General features: G+C 41.5%; 2 long non-coding RNA genes across 2 annotated transcripts; both read left to right on the top strand.

Moving 5' to 3' along the window:
- The first annotated feature begins 1,722 nt into the window (after positions 1 to 1,722).
- Positions 1,723 to 4,121, top strand: LOC111858837 (uncharacterized). The gene is made up of 4 exons (XR_011984028.1): positions 1,723 to 1,865; positions 2,608 to 2,710; positions 3,061 to 3,178; positions 3,720 to 4,121. It is a non-coding gene; the product is annotated as an uncharacterized lncRNA (long non-coding RNA).
- A 3,931-nt stretch (positions 4,122 to 8,052) lies between these two features.
- On the top strand, positions 8,053 to 12,106 carry LOC111834257 (uncharacterized). The gene is made up of 4 exons (XR_002835971.2): positions 8,053 to 8,350; positions 9,948 to 10,050; positions 10,398 to 10,515; positions 11,057 to 12,106. It is a non-coding gene; the product is annotated as an uncharacterized lncRNA (long non-coding RNA).
- The last annotated feature ends 10,095 nt before the right edge of the window (positions 12,107 to 22,201 follow it).

Genomic DNA, 22,201 nt, shown 5'->3' on the forward strand with positions numbered 1-22,201 from the left:
CTGTGCATGCATTGATCACATTTCTGTTGCAGTGTGTGCACAACAACATTTCCAGCAGGAGGGGATGTCTTTCAGGACAATCAAATTAGTTTTCATGCCATTGCAGGCGTACCTGGCATTGTAGGTGCAGTGGATGCGACACTCAACCCGGTTCATACTTGCAGCCTCTTGAATCCCATCTGCGCCTGTCGAAAAGGGTTCTTGGCACTAGGCCTAAATATCCAGGTGATAAACAACCATCAAGGACATTTTACAGACATTGTTGCCAAGTGGCCTAGGGGTACATACAGTATGGTGCTTATATGTGATCTAGCTTTGGTGTGTGTCAGACGCCAAAGAGCGGCGTGTTTGCTGGTAGCTGGTCATTGGGAGACAGCAGGTATCCTCTTAGCTAATAACTGCTGACTAATGTGTTGAATCCCCAAACCGTGACTGAGGACAGGTATGTAATAAACCCAGAATAGCGTCAGAGGCTGTAAGGAAAGAGACCACCACAGAACGTCAGTTATAATTGCAAAGGTAAAGTTTTATTAAATGCAATTCATGCAGCGATCCATCGGGTCTGGTCTGGGTTCACAAAAAGAGTTCTGCACAACTTCAAATATGTCGTATGGACACACGTTACCACACAGTGAATCTCACACCACGCAACATCCCGGTTAGGACACTGCACACAAATAGCACTACAATGCAATTTAAATCCCACACTTCAGGCACAGGCAGGAGATACGTGAGCTTGTGCAGTCCCTTCAACTGATCCCACCCCGACCACTAGCCGGCTGCGCTGCCTTCCTAAAATGCATAGAAAGCAAACAAAACAAGAACAAGATAAAAATCCTCCCTAGGGGTCTAAAGCTTTAGCGCTGGTCGGCCCTTTTCAAAACCGAGACGGAAGGGAAGTTGAACGCCGATCCAGGCCTTTGAGGACTCCGCGTTTCGCGTCTGCAGTGAAGCCCTGGCTGAGAAGCGGCCGTCACACTCATAACCCCCCAGTTCTAACTGTTGTCGCGCTACATGACATCCGGAACCAGGCCCTGCAGCCCTCTACCTGTCTTCACCGTCAGCAGCCCTAAACGGCATGTGAGGGGCACCCCACCCCCTAAACACCCGGGGGCTTAGCTTGGCGTGGTACGTCTTGTAAAGCGCCGCTGCCCAGAACACGCCACATTATCCATCCTACGTCTTTTCGCCTTTCTCTGCCCGCAGCCATCAACAACGCCCAGGTGTAGCCACATAATTAGCCCCCCTGGCCTTCCATACAAATCCCTCCACACAGTCACACGCCCACAGGTCAATTCATTACAGGTGTCACGCTACAGACCAAAGGACACAAAGTGCTGTAGAGGGAAATTTGGGCGTGTGGAAGATGTGATTTGTAGTGCCTATACAAGATTTAACCCTAAATGCTACTGTGCTTTTCTTGTTGTGTACAGTATACTGCACGACATTGCAGTAATTATTTGATTAAAATACATTCTTGGCCACCTCCTCAATAAGTTATTTCATTCCTATTGCTGCTCACCATTTAGTTTTGCTTACAAGGTAGCAACATCACATTTTTTATATTTTGAACAAATAGGTTAATTTTTTTTTTGGTCGCTTTGGTACATTTCTATTGATTTTGATTTTCAAAATAGTCAATTTTTATATGTGCATGTCTTGTGTGACAATCAGATGACATATAATCGACAGTAGCCTATCACGCGGAGGCTGGGGAGGAGCCAGCAAAGTTCTATTTAAAGTTTTCTCGTTAATTCTGGAATAACAGAGGGTTTCGGGAAACTCGTGGATCTCGCTCGTTCTTTACTTACGTCCTTCGTTATTCGCTAAGATCGATCGCTTTCGGGAAACGCGCCCCTGGTTTGGTAAGAAACGCTTTTTCCTCTGCTCACCCTTCAGTTTTTAGGGTGATCTTAGAATAGGCTGTTTATTAGATTATGTTTAGCGGTGATATTATTAAAGATTAGATCCGCTATGTTTTGCATATCCTTGTTAACACGCTACTTACTCCCATCTTTTATGGTTAGTTCTTATGGTTAGTACATATTTTATCCCGTCAGTTTAATACTTAAACTCGTATGGCGACGAGAATTAGGACTTTTTTGTCCTTCGCTACGTTTAATATCTCTTGTTAACGTCATATTGTATTGTAACGTCATAACGTCATTCTCAGTTTATCGCGTGAACTGCCGTGTCGTCTGATTTATATTTGTTCTTGCAGAACACTTTGATTGCTACGATAATTATTGCTACAGTATATTTGTCGTGATGTACTACTGCTGTTACTGATTGTTCATGTTATCATTGATTTTTTATATATTGGTATATCATTAGTTATCCTTGTATGATTTTGTTCAATATGTATGGTGTTCCGATATTTCTGTTTACATAAACCACAAACAATTATAGATAATAGTCAATGAACATGGTTGTGAATGAATGGGATGGATGTTTTGGTCAATTTGTAAATAATTTTCACCTGGACACCATCATCACCGATCCTTACTGGACAGTCTGTGTGAGGGATTAAGGTATCATTAGTGCAGTCGCAAGATCTGACCTGGACACCAGCATCTTCAAAACAGCAAACTTTGGTGTGTCACTCAGAACAGCTGCGGTCCTCTGCTTACCAGCCCATCTGAGAAGATGAAATTCACCTGCATCGTCCTTCTTCTTCTTGGAGCTCTGGTCTCCCTGAGCTTCTCTAACAGTAAGTCGGTTTTATTTCATACCTGCTCAGTTTAGTTCTCTCTCTCTCTTCAGTGCTGACATGCAGACTGTAGATTTTGCAATAGAAAAATTAGAATAATATTTCAAATTTATTTATAAAATATGATTGTATTATGGGGCAGTGTGTGGCTCAGAGGGTCAGGACGCCGTGTCTGTGGTCAGACGTTCACCGATTCACAGCCTGTGATCAGCAGGGTCATTTTGCCTTTGTGCCCTTGAGCGAGACCCTTAACCCCCAACTGCCCAGGGACTGGCTGACCTGCTTTCTCAGTTATATGCTGCTTTGGATAAAAGCGCCTGCTAAAGAAATGTACATGTTTTGATCTACAGGCAGCAAGGTCAATCTGGCAGGTAAATGCTGCATGAAATACTATGAAGGGCGAATTCCAGCAGCAGCAGTGACATCCTGTGAAGTAACAGATACCAGTTGCCCCATGGCTGCTGTAATGTAAGTGGTTATTGCTCAGTTACAGTAACATTTATTGGCTTAGTAATAACATAATGCTTACTATGGTTACAAGTTTTACTTCACAATTATTTCTTAACTGGTAGTGTTACAATCAAGAAATATATTTGACATGCATCTTAAGAAATTTCAATTTGAATTTCAAATCACCCCAGAACTACTAAGTTACAAATATCAGCCAGTTATATTCCTGGTTGTCCTCAGCCAAGACAGTGGCTTGATTTTCTGTAACTTTATTCTGACATCATAATGTCGTCATTTAAAGAGCATCTCACAGGATTCTGACTGTCATTTAAACTGCCTCTCACTGCACCATGTGTCACTGATACCATGAGAAGGTCAGGATTTCACAATATCATAAAATTCATGCTGGGAATTGGCTGTGCAAGTCAGAAATGCTCCATGCGGCTGGAGAAAATTGATGTAAAGATGTACTGTATTACTCACAGAACATAATCCTGCTCTTTCTGCTGTGGATTATTGCTAATTTCATGTCTATGTCTTTCACCTGATTTCATTCCAGCATAACCACAAGAAAAGGAGGGATGCTATGCATTAACCCAGAGAAGCAAGAAACAATAATGAAGAAATGTTCATCACTGGAAGATAAGAAGGATGCTTAAATGAAACACACATGTACAGTGATGGAAATTTTTCTATGTGCTTTCATTTGTTTGTCAGTTTCTAATGATGCGAAATAGATAATAAGAAGTGTTATGGGATAAAAAATATATGCAAGTAAAGTTATTTTATCATTTTTTTTTGGTTGAAATGGAAATTTATTGTTATAAATAAAATTTAATGTATAAAAGATATCTCAAATTTAACTGTGATGAAGAAGAGGCTGATCTTGGATTTTATATTGCTTTAGTTAGACATGATGTATATAATGCTATATACACATTAAACTACCTAATGGAGAACATTTATAATGCATAAGGTTTTTATTTTGACATTTCACATGACAGATTGTCATTTCGGGGGATGTGGTTGTGATGTGCAGTTTCACAAAAACCTGCAGGATTCGCTGTTTCCCTTTAGAGCACTTTGGGAAGGAACTATACAGTATACTGGATGCTTTCTGTGCTCCAAACGAGGGTCAGACTTCAGATTCAGATGGAAACAACAACAGTTGCTTCTCCCACACACTTTGTGGGAATCTGCTAACACAGTCTGAGTGAGTTTTCTGGACCTGCAGAAAGCCTATAACTGCATACTCCGGCATATATTGTGTGAAGTGGTTCAGGAACGTGGGGCTGCTATTAAAGTGGTTGTTGTTGGGGCAAAATAATTCACTGTATCTGGTGGCTGACATCAGCATGGACACTCAAGTGTTGCTGATGTAACTACCCATTCCATTTTTCTCAATGCGGGGCCCTGATGTGCAAAGTTTTCAGAAGTTCAGAATATAATACTTAATACCTGTACTGAAAAATATAAACGTATAATTATAGATATATCACATTATGGGGATGAGGGATATTTCCTTCTCACTTTCAAACATATCTGAAGCAAAACTGAAGCAAAATCCTCCAGTCTGTTATCAACATGGACCCTGTTAGTTTTAAATAGAAGGAACATGTGTGTGTGTGTGATTCTGACTGTCATTTAAACTGCCTCTCACTGTACCATATGTCACTGATACCAGGAGAAGGTCAGGATTTCACAATATTGTAAAATTCATGCTGGAAATTGGCTGTGCAAGTCAGAAATGCTCCATGCGGCTGGAGGAAATTGATATAAAGATGTACTGTATTACTTACAGAAAATAATCCTGCTCTTTCTGCTGTGGATTATCGCTAAATTCATGTCTATGTCTTTCACCTGATTTCATGCCAGCATAACCACAAGAAAAGGAGGGAGGCTATGCATTATCCCAGAGACGCAAGCAAAAATAATGAAGAAATGTTTATCACTGGATGATAAGAAGGATGCTTAGATGAAACACACACATGTACAGTGATGTAAATGGTTCGATATGCTTTCATTCATTTAATTAGTTTTTAATGATGCAAAATAGATAAATAGATAATAAGAAGTATTATGGGACAAGAGATTTATGAAAGTAATTTTTGTTGGTTAATGTGAAAACATGCTTATAAATAAAATATAGTGTATAAAAGAAATCTCAAGCTATTAGCAGGGTTTCTTTGCAGCCTTTGACGATCCTCATAAAGAGTTTGATTCAGTTGATCAAGCTGCACTGTGGGACATCCTTTCCAGGAGACTTTCCAGGATGTCCCCAAAGTTGCTGGACATCATGGCCTGTACACCAGTATGGTGAGTGCTGTGCAGAGTGGAGGCAGACCCTTGGCATTCTTCTCAGTTGATTCTGGCATTTGTCAGGGGTGTGTTCTTGCTCCTGTAGAGTTTCACTTACCTCACCAGTGACATTCTTTTCTCTGGTGACTTTTTCTATTAAGTCAGTAGACAGATTGGGAGAGTATGGAGGGTGATGAGGTCCATGGAAAGGGGAGTATGGCGTTCCCGATATCTTTGTAAGACGACGAAGGTCCAAGTCTTTAGAGTCCTGGTGCTCTCTGTCTTGCTGTATGGTTGCAAGACTTGGTCACTAGCCAGAGACCTGAGACGAAGACTGGACTCCACTGGTTCTCCCTTTCTTCAGAGAGTCTGCGGGTACCACTGGTTTGTCTTTGTGTCGAATGAGTGCTTGCTTAGGGAGCCTCGAATGAGGCACGTTACCTGCGCGTATTGTGAGAGATCTTCGGTAACAGCGTCGGAGGGTGATCCGGCTTGCAAGATGCCCATTGCTGTGGACCCAAGCAGCTGGACCAGCTCAAGGGGATGCCCGTGTAATACTTGGTAGGCATGTAACACAGATGGTGGGATTAGACTGCATGTCAGCCTGGGGGGGGATTGCCAACCAGGATCCTGAGGTGTTTCGTCATATGGTAGATGTGTCAATGCGCTGTACTGATGCATCCTTCCCAACCTGACCTGACCTGAAGACTAACTAAGAGATCAGGGGTGGGTTTCCTCAAAGCCTCATAATGCTAAGTAGTTCATTATCTAGCACTTAAGATCGATTGTTAATTAACAAATGTCTGCCGAAACCCTTCGTAAAGTAGTTCGTAATCATGCTCGTAGATTTATGAGTGATCCGACCCACTCGTTATTTTCTACGTCGCTCTTTATTTGAACTTTTGTCTGATGTCCTTTCACAGAGACACAGAGATCAGCCAAAAGAGATGACAAAAACACACTGACAGTCTTTTTAGGACAACGTAATAATGCTGATGATATGAGGTCAATATTGCAATATAAAACTATAATAAACACTATAAATTAGCACAAAAGGGGCTTGTTGTTGTAGCACCTGTATGCAATTTGAGTAAAATACAAGGTTGTGCATCATTCAGAATTCACTTGAGAATGACCTTGAAAATCAAATTCAATTCATTCAAAATCGGTTGAAAACACAGTGCACAATCACAATTCAAAGCAGAATTAAAATGGAATTGATTTCACATAAATTTGTATACATATATTGTAAGTGCAGCTTTAACAATACAGCTTAATATTTCAATAAGAATTGCACAGCATGTTAACAAACAGTATACAATGAATCCTGCCCCCTCCCACACACAATCATGAATATTTACAGCAGCCAAAAGTACCCGTCAGCCGTGCCCCCATTTGAGCACCTGCCAGAAAAGTCTGTCCATGTCACTGTTATTCATAATCAATGCCACATTTAAAGTGTCACCTATAGAATAAATAATTTAACTGTCATTTAAGAAAGAGCATAAGAAATTTACAAATGAGAGGAGGCCATTAGACCCATCAAGCTTGTTTGAGGAGAACTCAACTAATAGCTAAAATCTCATCTAGCTCTGATTTAAAGGAACCCAGGGTTTTAGCTTGTGCTACATGAACAGGAAGACTATTCCGTACTCTAACTACACACTGCGTAAAGAAATGCTTTCTCAAATCCATTTTAAAATGTTCTCCCGCTAATTTCCACTTATGGCTATGAGTTCTACTATTTGAACTAATACTGAAGTGCCATTTGGCTGAACAGCATCCAGACCTGTTAGAATCTTATCGAACCAATAGAACCAATCTTATAGAACCAATGGGGAGCCGATTCAACCACCATCACTGTGTAGCCCCCACCCGACAGCAGCCATTCTGCGGAAGTACACTCACCAGACAGTAGCTAATGTGGTGAAGGGGCAGGAGAGAATTTACCAATTAGATACGGGTATGATTAGGAGGCCAGATCTGATAGGGCCACAGTGGGCAATTTATCCAGGGCATCACCCGTACTCTTTCAAAAGATGCCCAGGGATCTTTTATGACTTCAGAGAGTCAGGACCTTGGTTTTATGTCTCATCTGAAGGATGGCACCCCACCCCCTAAACACCCGGGGGCTTAGCTTGGCGTGGTACGTCTTGTAAAGTGTCGCTGCCCAGAACACGCCACATTATCCATCCTACGTCTTTCCGCCTTTCTCTGCCCACAGCCATCAACAACGCCTAGGTGTAGCCACATAATTAGCCCCCCTGGCCTTCCATACAAATCCCTCCACACAGCCACACGCCCACAGGTCAATTCATTAAAGGTGTCACATTATAGACCAAACGACACAAAGTGCTGTAGAGGGAACTTTGGGCGTGTGGAAGATGTGATTTGTAGTACCTATACAAGATTTAACCCTAAATGCTTCTGTGCTTTTCTTGTTGTGTACAGTATACTGCACGACATTGCAGTAATTATTTGATTAAAATACATTCTTGGCCACCTCCTCAATTGGTTGTTTCATTCCTATTGCTGCTCACCATTTAGTTTTATTTAAAAGGTAGCAACATCACATTTTGCGCCCATTTTTATATTTTGAACAAATGGGTTAATTTATTTTGGTCGCTTTGGTGCATTTCTATTGATTTTGATTTTCAAAATAGTCCATTTTTATATGTGCATGTCTTCATTGTGTGACAATCAGATATGACATATAATCGGCAGTATCACGCGGAGGCTGGGGAGGAGCCAGCAAAATTCCACTTAAAGTTTGCTCGTTAATTTTGGAATAACGGAGGGTTTTGGGAAACTCGCGGATCTCACTCGTTCTTTACTTACCTCGTTTGTTATTCGCTAAGATCGATCGCTTTCGGGAAACGCGCCCCTGGTTTGGTAAGAAACGCCTTTACCTCTCCGCTATCGCACATGTCCTTCTGCCCCAAACTCTGTTCAGCTTTCAGGGTGATCTTATGACTGTCCTCTGACGATTTCACTCGTGGATTCAGAATCTGTGCGTCCGTGTTCATTTCATTATTATTGTGTTATAGATTAGCGTATGCTGTGTTTATTGGATTATGTTTAGCGGTCATATTATTAACGATTAGAACCGTTATCTTTTATGGTTAGTTCGGTGTTTACATATTTGTACCGCGTCAGCTTAATACTTAATCTCGTACGACGATGACAATATTATTATTATTTTTTTGTCGTTCGGTTCGTTTTTTATCTCTCGTTTAATGTCATTGTTCTTGCATAACAGTTCGACTGCCTCCATAATTATTGCTATATCTGTCGTCATGTAATAGTGCTGTACTGGTTGTTCATGTTCATGTTATTATTGGTTGTTATGTGCCCCAGTCTAGGGTGGCGGGGAGACACATGATCGAACCTGAAGTGAGGGGTGGAGAACAAATTAACACAGTGCACAAATAAGCAGCATAATTAAAGTGTTTATTTACAAGTCCTCACCACAGTGTGTACAGGTTTCAGTAGTGACCCAGGCCACCACAGCAAACAAAACAATCTATCCCAAACTAACTTACAAAAGAAAAACGAAACAAAAAGACAACCACTTTAAAAGAACTTGAAACAAAGAAAAAGGCAGTTACTCTCTACACCAGGGATAGCCAATCTTACCCGCAAAGGCCAGGCCGGTGTGTATGCAGGATTTTGGGATAACCTGTAGGTCAGCTGTTCAAACCCAGGTGTGAGGACTCTTCAGCCAATCAGTCCTCTAAATAGTAATCGAATTAGGGAGTTGCAGCGAAAACCCGCATACACACCGGCCCTTTGCGGATAAGATTGGCTAGCCCTGCTCTACACAATACACACTCAGCACGTCTAACCCAAGGGCTACATAGGCTTTATCCTAGACAGGAATACAGGCTAAAAGGTCGCACAGAGGCGATGCAAATACAGACAAGCGACCACGATCGGGAAGCAAAGCAAAAAGCGATAAACCAGAAAACAGAGCAGAGTCCTGCACCAACGATCACAGCAGAATAAACCCGAGCAGCGGCTAGCATCTCTGCCTGGAGCCCGGTTGTGACGACATCCGAACATGACGGGGGGCGGAGCTTTGGGCGGAGTAAGCGCACCTTTCTTTGGGGGGGGTCTCATCACACGGGGTGCTCTTACAGAACTTCACCCCGATGGGCGCAACATGTATATCCCACACAGAGTACAGTGTATCCCGTAATACAAAAGACTTATAGCATATTAGTATATGATTACTTATTACTGTTTGGTTTTTTATTCAATGTGTAAGTGTTGTTTTCGATATTTCTCCACAAACAATTATAAATAATCTGTATATAGTCAATGAATATACTTGTGAATGAGTGGCATGGATGTATAGGACATCATAACTGCCTACTCTTACCGAACAGTCTGTGGAGATTGTGAGGGATTAAGGCATCATTAGTGCAGTCGCAAGATCTGACCTGGACACCAGCATCTTCAAAACAGCAAACTTTGATGTGTCACTCAGAACAGCTGCGGTCCTCTGCTTACCAGCCCATCTGAGAAGATGAAACTCACCTGCATCGTCCTTCTTCTTCTTGGAGCTCTGGTCTCCCTGAGCTTCTCTAACAGTAAGTCGGTTTTATTTCATACCTGCTCAGTTTAGTTCTCTCTCTCTCTTCAGTGCTGACATGCAGACTGTAGATTTTGCAATAGAAAAATTAGAATAATATTTCAAATTTATTTATAAAAATATGATTGTATTATGGGGCAGTGTGTGGCTCAGAGGGTCAGGACGCCGTGTCTGTGGTCAGACGTTCACCGATTCACAGCCTGTGATCAGCAGGGTCATTTTGCCTTTGTGTCCTTGAGCGAGACCCTTAACCCCCAACTGCCCAGGGACTGGCTGACCTGCTTTCTCAGTTATATGCTGCTTTGGATAAAAGCGCTAAAGAAATGTACATGTTTTGATTTACAGACGGTGACAACAATCTACCAAGTAAATGCTGCCAAAAATACTTCGAAGGGCGAGTTCCAGCAGCAGCAGTGACATCCTGTGAAGAAACAGATAACAGATGCGGCTTGGATGCTGTACTGTAAGTGGTTATTTCTCAGTTACAGTAACATTTATTGGCTTAGTAATAACATAATGCTTACTATGGTTACAAGTTTTACTTCACAATTACTTCTTAACTGGTAGTGTTACAATCAAGAAATATATTTCACATGCATCTTAAGAAATTTCCATTTGAACTACAAATCACCCCAGAAGTAATAATTTACAAATATCAGCCAGTTATATTCCTGGTCGTCATCAGCTAAAGCAGTGGCTTGATTTTCTGTAACTTTATTCTGACATCATAATGTCAACATTTAAAGAGCATCTCTCAGAATTCTGATTGTCATTTAAACTGCTTCTCACTGTACCATGTGTCACTGATACCATGAGAAGGTCAGGATTTCACAATATCATAAAACTCATGCTGGGAATTGGCTGTGCAAGTCAGAAATGCTCCATGCGGCTGGAGGAAATTGATGTAAACATGTACTGTATTACTCACAGAATATAATCCTGCTCTTTCTGCTGTGGATTATCGCTTAATTCATGTCTATGTCTTTCACCTGATTTCATTCCAGCATAACCACAAGAAATGGACACAGGGCATGCATTAACCCAGAGACACGAGCAGAAATAATGAAGAAATGTTTATCACTGGATGATAAGAAGGATGCTTAAATGAAACACACACATGTACAGTGATGTAAATGGTTCTACAGTATATGCTTCCATTTGTCAGTTTCTAGTGATGCAAAATAGATAAATAGATAAGAAATATTATGGGATAAAAAAAAATATTCAGGTAAAGTTATTTTATATTTGTTTCTGTTAAAGTGGACATTAATGGTTATGAATCAGATACCTACACCTCATATACAGGACTTATTATTTTGGGGTGTATTTCTGCATACAAATCTGTGAATATTACATCACTGGAAACTTCCCTAAAGATATGAAGCAGCAGGAAGAAGCTGATCTTGAATTGTATACTCCCTTCATCAAACCACCTGATGTAAAAATTATGCAGTGCATAAGCTTTTCGCTTTGACATTCCACATGCCGATTGATCATCTCTGGGTATGTGACGTTTCAAATACCTATAGGTGTCACTGTTTCCCTTTAGACAACTCTGGATGAACATGCAAGATTTGTGTGCTGTCACTGTAAACTGATGTTGATGTTATGCTGCATCAAGTGTAGGGGGCAGTACAACCCAGGGCCAGTAACACAGTACTTTACAACAGGGTTTCTCAACCCGGTCCTCGGGGACCACCAGACGGTCCATGTTTTTGCTCTCTCCCAATTCCCTGCCAATTGGGAGAGAGCAAAAACGTGGACCGGCTGGTGGTCCCCGAGGACTGGGTTGAGAAACCTTGCTTTACAACACAGACTAACATATAGGAACGTGGCTTCCATGAAGTACTTTAGTACTTGTGAGTCATTTAAGTCAATATTCCACACTGCAACTTTTCGGCAGCAAGCTTTTGAGCTCTGGTTGATCCAAACAAGGCAGAATTTGGATTTATTGTATTGGAAAGAAAATATAGAATTAGATGAGGGGTTAAAAGTCAAGCAGAACTGACGTGAGACCAATAAGAGGTGTTAGATATTAAAGTTTGGATGATTCAGATGAGTTTGTTTACTGCAGAGGCGGGAACAAAAATCTTGGACTGGATTTTTACTTTCTGGACCTGAAATTTCCACCACTGGTTTAGTCCATTGATCAGAAAGATATGCAAACTGTGAACGGACATGGAGAAAATGATTACTGACACTGATCATCATCAGTGAGGATGAGAATGTTTACACACCAAACCTCTATGCTAATGCCTACGAGGTTTCACTTTGGTGTGTAACTTAAAGACTAAACCATGGAAGGACACTGATTCCTGGAGTCATTTATGCAAGAAAAGCATTTTACATAAGGCAACAGTTTGCTTTTAATAGTAGAGTGCTTGACATCTAGCAGTTTTTCTTGGTTTCTTGGTCAGTTTCACAGACCGGAAGAGGCGGGGGGGGGGGGGGGTTGTGGAGTTTGATCACATGGTCTGGATTTCTTTGTGTTTTGGTCCAGATGCACCACTGGACAAAACTAAGAACTAATTTGATAGGACCGATCCTAGATGAACACATACTCACTGCAGTTGATAATTATACTTACGTATCGTAAGCATTTATGATCTTTGCTGTCATTTCAGACATTTACAGGCAGCTGGTTTGCTATGCTATCCAAAGAGTAGTATAAAATTTGAGTGATTTCACAGATATCTGAAGAACGCTTTCATAACATGAATACGTGAAGAACAAATGTGAAACGACAAGGTTCCAAAGATTTTGATGGCTTTGTGCTCGACTCCTCATTGTGCTTCTGGGAAACCGCTGGCATTCCTTCTGTTTTCCAGGCAGAAGTCTCCAAATATCGAGGAAACACAGAAGAAGGAGGCGCATGAGTTTAAAGAACAACATTAAAGTATATTTATCAAAGTTTATATATAAAAATCAAATCAAAGTATATATATATATATATATATATATATAAATTAAAGAATATAGAGAAAACAACCAGAACAAAAGCACATTCATTAGAAGGGGGTGATGTGTGTGATGTGTAGAAACGCTGGATTCTGGATGCAAACACACAAAGTATCTCCTGCTCAGCAGATTTTACTATTTGAACTGGCGAACGCTGAGATTGGGGCGTAAATAATAACGAGATATGTTAAGAATGTGAGACAGGCTGCTTTGTCATTCGACTTTGCGTACCGTTCCAACAACAGCAACATGCCCACAAACATCAGCACAATCCGATGAAGCAGAACCTGTCAAACCCTGAGTTACCAGCATTGCTGCAGAGGCTGCAATGAGATAGTTGACCTCTGTAAGTGATCAGGTCACTGAGAAAGATTTAAAGATACATAAATTAAAATGGAAAAAAAAAGAGGAATTTATGTCGAAGAATGTAAGAAGAAGTATCCTTCAAATGGTACGTGACATGTTGAAATTTTATGGTACACTGCTTATGATGCGAGTTGTCCACAGCTTCTTTTCTAATGAAGGAAGGGATGTAGTATGTTTATGTAAAGCTCATGACAGTAGGAGAGGAAGGAGTATGTAGATGGTAATGAATGGGAACAGAATGCAGCGAAACAGCGTTATTAATTGATTGATTTGTAACCATGACAGGGATTGTCAGCATAGGACATCGGGTCTGGCATGTCTTATTCAGGGGGGGCTGACATTATATTTCAGTTGTGAATTGGTGCCCCCTTGTGTTAATCAGTGGGAACACAGTGCATTTGCCAAATTCTACAGTATAGATTAGATTTGATTAGATTAGATTAGATTGACTTTATTAATACATATATAGGGATTATATATACTGATTATGTGGTCACTGCAGTGATGTGTTGTAAAGTCTAATAGCTGTGGGGAGGAATGATCGACGGAAGCGCTCCTTCTTGCACTGAGGGTGTAACAGTCTTGTGCTGAAGGAGCTGCTCAGAGCCTCCACAGTGTGGTGCAGGGGGTGGGAGGGGTTATCCATAATGGATGACAGTTTTAGTATCATCCTTCTGTCCGCCACCTCCTCGATGGTGTCCAGTGTGCAGCCCAGGACAGAGCCAGCTTCCTTAACAAGCTTGTTAAGTCTTTTTCTATCTCTGTCCGAGCTACTCCCTGCCCAGCACACAACAGCGTAGAGAACTACTGAGACCACTACTGTGTTGTAAAAAGTCCGTAGGAGTGGAGGCGACTTTGGCCTTTTCTATACAGGGCATCTGTGTTTGTTGACCAGTCCTATTTCTTGTTCAGGTGAACACCCAGGTATTTAAAAGTGTCCACAATCTCAATGTCCGGGCCCTGGATGCTCACAGGAGTATGCACTGAAGCGTACTCCTGTATACCAGGTTACAGAAAAACCATAAGGATCTCCGACCAAAGGGTGAACAAAAGTTACACAATGTGTTTAATAAGTCCAGCAATTTAATGTCATTGTCAACTTTTTGGGGTTTGCCAGACATGGAAGTAGCTTTGGTAACCGAGAATAGATCCACCAAGGCTCCTGCCTTCGACTGCCACTCTACCCAGAATGCACCAGACTCCCATGCCCCCCCCTGGTGGACTGACAAGCGGGTGGTCCCATATAGGTTCTTTGGCTTTGTCCACCTGGGCCTCAATGCATAGATGCCCGACCACCAGGCATTTGCCAACGAGTCCCCCCCAGGCCTGGCTCCAGAGCAGGGCCCCGGTTTTCCTATTCTGGGCGAGGTCACATGATCCTTGTTCTTTTTCATCATGGCAGTCTTCTGCATTGCACTTTGTCTGGCTGCTCAGCCAGGATCGATTTGCGACTCAGAAAGCTAGAAAAGAACTGCCTTCATAGCAACATTTCTGCACAAAAACTGTATGGCAGTAACATTTATGTAGCCAATTAGAATAAAGCAGTAGAATTGAACTTGATTTAATCAACAATACCAACCCAGTTAATGTAACATTTTAGTTTCAGAAGAAAAGTAGTGCATAGCTCGCTAACTTCTTTTTCACAAGCTGACATCACTATATCTTAGCTCTAAAATGATTTGTGCATAAACCCAGAAAGCATATCAAAAGTTACTGAATATCTACCAATTACGTTGGATTTTTATTAACGTCTATGTGAGGAAACTGGAGTGCATGGAGGAAACCCAAGAAAACACAATGAGTGTCATGTCCCAACCTGACCACCAGAGGGAGCCAGAGAGCAACCTCTGATATTCTCGCTCCAATTCACTTGCTTACTAATTAATTATATAATTAGTAGAGAGCGCATGCACTTTTTGGTTTGGAGTGCTTGCGTGTCATTTGGATTTCATTTTGGCCTATATAATTTTGTTGTTCAACTCTTGAAAGTATTACATGTATAGTAAATGAAAGTTTGCCTTTTACTTTGATCTCTTCGATTCCTTAAGAGAGAGCGATTTAAGTCTGCAGTGCTCACCCGGACGAAGAGATTTTACAGGAAGTCTTGTGCCGGTGAGAATATGCAAACCAGACAGACACAGACCTGTAGGTGTGAACTTTCTAGATTTTAGATTTAGTGGCCATATTTCCACGCAAGCATTACCTGAGAGTTTTGATGTGGGCCTCAATGCCTGTACCTGTATGTGAAACTCATTAACTTTGAAAAGACCAAAAACTTGCTTTATTAAGTGGCATTGATGATTTAAGTCTATTGTGATTTGTGGAATATATGAAAATTATTTGCTTAATGATCCGGAGTTTTACATGATACTCATATTCTTCCATTGAATTAGCCTGTTTCTTGTGATGACAATACAGTGATGATAATATGTTACATTCAGCAGCACTAATGTTTATCTCTTAAACTAAACATTGTGGCATGGTATGTGAGCTCAGCTCTCCAGTAAATCGACTCTGTATAAACACGGCTCTGCTTGAATGTAATGGCTCAGTCACTTTGTTGTCATCGCGTACCGCCATAGTTGGGGGTCTGAATCCTGCCCGTGCAGTTGGGACATTCTCTCTATATTGTGTAGGTTCCCTTTCACAGCTCCAGATCTTGAGGCTAGATACAATTGTGACTCTAAGCTGTGTGTGGATGTGATGGACTGGCAATTAAAAGTTACAGCAGAAAAATGTCAGGCCAAGATTTGAAAATATCATTACATCTTGTTCCAGTGTTTTTTTTAATACATTTTGAGTTTTAATGCTGTGGGTGGTGATCAAAAATAAAAGCTAAAAACACCAGGGAACCTCATTTAACAAAGATGCGTATGTAGAAAAAGGCACTTTTCATGCGAAATGCCAGATTTATCGAAACCTGACCAGAAAAAGTGCATATTTACAAAAACAGGAGGTGGTGTACGTTACATTATGGAAAAAATCAGGAAAAGGCAACATGCATTGTTAAGCAGGAAACTGCAGATAAACTAGCAAAACAACCATGCATCCCTACAATTCATACATCAACCCACGCCTTCATGTGAAAAATAATGAATCTAAAAATGTGAACTGGAATGTATTTTAATTATTATTAGTAGCATTTTATTTATTTTATTTATTGTACTCTGCTGGGACTATGTTTATTTGTATAAGCCAACAGCTATGTGTTTGCCTTAAAGAATTTAATTTGCCATTTCAAATACTACATCTTGTCACCTCTTCCCATGAACTGAAAATATCTGTGATTCTTACTAGTTGCGCTAAATGTGAGTTCGGCGTCAGACATTGGAATACATGGATCCACATACTGTATAAAAATTAGCCCCAGTGAATTGGTTCCAGGTCAGATCAGTTGAGATGATGAGTTGAGAAGCTGTCCACATGAAGACATGTCAAGAGGTTTCTATGAGTGATTATCTAATGAGAAACACTGGGGCCAAACCCAGTAAGCCAGCAGCAGCAGCGTTTGTCTGCTCCCAGGAGAACATGTTGGCTTCTTGTCTGGCTCGCAGACTGTGTCTACCAATGCGCAAGTGTTTCTTAGGGAGTCTTTCCGAATTATATGGGCTATTCTTGGAACTTTTAAAGGAAGCTGGGAATGTTCATTATTCCGGGACATTTCAGATCATAGTGCCCTGAATGCTTAGTCCGCCTTAGCACACTCCTGAAATTGTTATGAGATGGAGAGGGCTGGAACCGGAGCAAATACTGTGGCTTTTAAAACGTAATTAGATTTGGTCCAAAGTCTTCTAAAATACCAGCAAGTGAATTAACATTGTAAAGATAAGGAGTCAGTCGCCTTCACAACAATTCAGATTGAACCTGAGCATTTGAGATTGAACCACAGCGTTTCAGACTGAATCAGTGCATTTCAGATTGAACGACAATTAGTCTTGTAGGACGATACATGACTTTCAGTACAATTGTCCTTTATGTGCATCCAAGTTCCAAACAAATGGTGTGAAACTGAAATGTGTCAAAAGTATTAACTAACATAAGTATACTAGAATGACAGTTTTGGCAATTAAAACATGTGTTATTTGTCATTTAATAAACCCACAGATGCCTAGAGGGGGCAATCGATGTTGGAAAAAAATGTGCTAGGGAACTATAACTGTTAAGTGGAGATACTGAGGTCAGTACTACTAAGGATTTATAACTGTAAAGTGGAGATACTGAGGTCAGTACTGCTAAGGAACTATAACTGTTAAGTGGAGATACTGAGGTCAGTACTACTAAGGATTTATAAATGTAAAGTGATACTGAGGTCAGTACTGCTAAGGAACTATAACTGTTAAGTGGAGATACTGAGGTCAGTACTGCTAAGGAATTATAACTGTAAAGTGGAGATACTGAGCTACTGGCTAACTGTTTATGTTATGACCCCAGGTCATCAGTCTTCGTTGGACAAACATGTCACATCTTACAAGCTAATGGCCTTTGAAGAAACCTTAAGAGAAGGTCAGTGGTGTTTTTATGTTTATTGCCTAGCACCCCTAGAGATAACAGTCAAAAAAAAAGGTAGGGCATTATCTATGACTTTAAATTCAAATGAACATATTAAATGTTGTTACAAATAAGACGTGGGAATGCATGCCACTTTGATAATGTTGTTCTCCTGGGATGTTTTTAAAATAGTGAACAAAGGAGAGAGTATGGTGTTTATAAACAATTATCCACTAAGCCATGTGATATTTAGTCTGGACTTGGCTAGATGAGCCTTTAGCGTCTCTGTTAATGGAAGAAGATTTCAACATCTCGAGAGAGCAAAAAAGAGTCCTGGCATGTTGGCTAATTAGCCTGGACAGGAGTAAAGTAATGTAATTAACTCCCTGAATGTAAATGAAGTGAAGGACCCAGAATCTACCAATGCTGAAAGACCATGTGCAAGATTTTTTTGATCCCAAAAAACCTGGGTCCAGAAAGACCCTCAAATACATCTGACACCCAGTACATGCTTCCTTGCTTCATCCGTCCATCTTACATAACAGCTCATCTGGCACAGACCTGCACTGTGTCTGGAGCCTGTCCCAGACAGCATATGGCACAAGGCAGACGAGCTCAAACGCTGCTTGTCAGCTGTGACAAGCAAGTGACAATCATTTACTATCCCTCCATCCATTTTCTGAAACCACTTGCCCGATTCAGGGTTGTGTGGGGGGGGGGTCCAGAGTTGATCCTGGAGGCTATTGGTGCAAGACAGGGAACAACTCAGGATGGGGCACGAACCCATCACAGGGCGCAATGCGGGGAACAACTCAGGATGGGGCACGAACCCATCACAGGGTGCAACGCGGGGAACAACTCAGGATGGGGCATGAACCCATCACAGGGCGCAAGGTGGGGAACAACTCAGGATGGGGTATGAACCCGTCACAGGGCGCAAGGCGGGGAACAAGTCAGGATGGGGCATGAACCCATCACAGGGCGCAAGGCGGGGAACAACTCAGGATGGGGTATGAACCCGTCACAGGGCGCAAGGCGGGGAACAAGTTAGGATGGGGCATGAACCCATCACAGGGCGCAAGGCGGGGAACAACTCAGGATGGGGCATGAACCCATCACAGGGCACATACACACCATTCACACCTATAGGTAATGTGTTAGCTCCAGTCAGCTTCAGAATGTTTTGAGACTGTGGGGGGGGAAACCAGGGTACCCAGAGGAAACCCCATAATGACAGGGGAAGAGCATGCAAACCCCACACACATGGAACTCTGGCAGAGACTCGAACCCTGGTCCCCGAGGCGTGAGGCTGCCAGGTTAACCACTGCACCACCCACCCTTCAATCATTGGCTAGTTTTCTAATAATCTAATTAAATAAAATTTAAAGAATACTAAAATAATTTTATTTATATAAAAACCATATCACAAACTCCTGGTGCAGAGCAATCTGCAGTTAGCCAGCATAAATCATACATCCTATCGCAAGCTACATTGTTACATATAGCACTGTAGCTTATATGGTTTTCTCATGAGTATCTTTTGTTTTAACTCAAATAATCTGTATTATTTACAGTGTTCATTATAGTATACTGTATGTGTGCCCTGTGATGGGTTGGTGCCCCATCCTGGGCTGTTCCCTGCTTTGCGCCAGTAGCCTCTGGGATGGACTCCAAACCCACCACCACCCTGAATAAGAGAAGTTACAGAAAAAGGATGGATGGATGGATGGCTTATATCTCCAAACTGGTAAGGAGTCCGATTAGCCTCCACAGAGGGGCAGAGATGCAGAAATGGTGGATTTGATGCCAATTCCCGGCTTGTTCTGTTTTTTTGCAGTCATCTCTTTCAAGCAATACCCAACCCCCACCTCCGGTTCCCCTGAAGATCCATTATTCACGGCAGCCGGTTCAATACGCAAGTTCATCAAAGTCCCTGCCGCCCCCCCCCCCACACACCTCGACAGGCATCCAAGATCAAAATATCCCCTGGAGTCGTCCTCCCCCAGCAGAGTGCCACGTCCCCGAAATCCTGAAGACTCCATCTTCAGCTTCTGACACATCTTCAGAAAAAAAATAATAATTCAGAGATTGAACAGTTATTTCATTATGAATACGGCATGGATGCAACAGCTCTCGTCTGCGTTAGACAATCCCCTTATCACGCTGAGAAGCTGATTAGCACTCATGCCTGAAAGGGTTAGAACTATCTAATTATTTTAAGCCAATGGCTACAGTCATCTGGTTGAAAGGCTGCAGTTCCCATTCAAATGAAAACTGCCTCTGAAACAACAAGCCTCGTATGTCATTTGAGAGAAAGAACTGATTGACTGACAATGCCGAAAATATACAAATTATGAAACACATCAGCATCAGTCTGGCATTATATATTTGTTAATTCAATCTTATTTTCAACCATCAGTTTTACCTTCATCTTTGCCCTGTAAACCCGATTATCACCAAGGGCACAATATTCATTTAGATCAAAGTCATCCCTTTACCCAAAAGGCAAGGATGCTATTTTGTATTTGTAAAGATAGTTTGTAATGCTTGTGAAGAAGGACAAAACTTATTTAGATATACATACAGTGATTTTGGGGTTTGAGCTGCCATTTTGGGTTAGGCTTCAAATAAGAAGTTAATAAGAAGTTATCGAACATGATCAGATGGATCTGGGGCTTCTTCAGCTGCCCCTGCCCGTGCTTTGAGGAAAGCCCACGCCTATGTCTGCTGCCAAGGGAAGAGGTATCTGAAATCAATGCAGCAGCTTCCGCTTTTCAAGGCACCAGATGGTGGTGAGTGTGAGCGAGCCTTTGGCGGTGGAGTCTAGCATTTCAGCTCTCCAGATGATTCAGTCGTATGCAACAGCTTCAGTTTGTGTTCCGGCAGAAAAACTTACCTTCCTTCTTTATTGCACAATCAGAGCATGAGCTAAGCTACTGTACATCACGGCCATTGTCAGGCTTAACCTGTACAAGCTCAGTAAACCTTCCTGTGCTTTCAGCCCAGCAGTAGCGAGAATAGTCTGCTGGTTCCCTGTCGGGTTTCCTAGTGATAATCTCCCCGTCTGAAACAGCTGACCAGGTCAGGCAACTGTCAGCCCCTACAACGTCTAATGTGAGCCTTGTGAAAGTCTTATGAATGTTCTAGTGAATCAATTTTTATCATCCATCATCCATCCATCCATGCGTCCACCCAACCATCCATCATCCTCCATTCATCCATCCATCCATTCATCATCATCCTCCCAATCCACCCATCGATCTATCTATCGATCTATCTATCTATCTATCTCTCTGTCCATCCGTCCGTCCGTCTTTCTGCTTTATAAAACATCTTCCCACATCTTCCCACCTCGGGGCCTCCACAGGCGACAGGGATAAGAGGCTCAGGCAGGTGCCTTGTGCTGGAGCAGCCCGGAAGGTTCTGTTCTTATCCATTGTTCCATGCGATGCAGGGGGTGCGGTTGCAGTTTAATAGTTTATGTCACACTCACACAATAAGCCACCGTAAAGGGACAGAAGTCGAACAGTTGCCAAGGGAACATGCTACTCTAATATCATACAATGTCATGCTGTGTGTATATGTGGGTATTTGTTATTCATGATTTTGTTACTTAGGCAAAGATGCATTGTAGCTCATAATTTTACAGAATGACCTTCAATTATATATTATATAAGATGATTTTTCACTCATGCATTTTTGTTTAAATATCAAGGCACACCAGAATCGACGTCCTAATCGTAAAGAAAAAATACTGGCCTCTAGTCCCTAAAGTATAAAATAGTTTTTAAAATAAAGTTTATGTTATAACAGAAAGGCTATAGCTCATTAGCATTTGTTTCCAGTAATTAGCCGCGTGCCACAAATGAACATGCAGCTCATCCAAACTTCAGAAACTCTCAGTGGAATATATTACGTTTTTTTCTGTCTTGTCTTTTTGGATCAGATACGGAGCAAAATCAAAAAAAAAAACAAACTACCGCATGTTAACCACTTCTGTCAAGTCCTACTCATCGTTGCTAAGCGACCTGGTAGCGATAAAGAGTGACTTAATCTTTTTTGTGTTGGAGGGGGGGGGGGGTTGATTTATGAATATTTTTCCTGCACCAGTAATTGAGTCTTCCCTGTTATTCATCATGGGAATCACGTCATGTCAAGGGACGTCTCCTGAGACATATAATTCCAAATGGCAAATTGCTAATGTCACAGTTATTGTTAAGAGCTTTTATTAGCAAAGGGGGGAGGAAGGGAATTAATTTGTACCACAGTAGTATAGGCTATTTCAAAAGGAGTATTTAAAATAAACATAACTATTTAGCATGATGTATGATCTGATT

The sequence above is a fragment of the Paramormyrops kingsleyae genome, chromosome 19 (genome assembly GCF_048594095.1).
Source record: "Paramormyrops kingsleyae isolate MSU_618 chromosome 19, PKINGS_0.4, whole genome shotgun sequence".
NCBI classification, from domain to species: domain Eukaryota; kingdom Metazoa; phylum Chordata; class Actinopteri; order Osteoglossiformes; family Mormyridae; genus Paramormyrops; species Paramormyrops kingsleyae.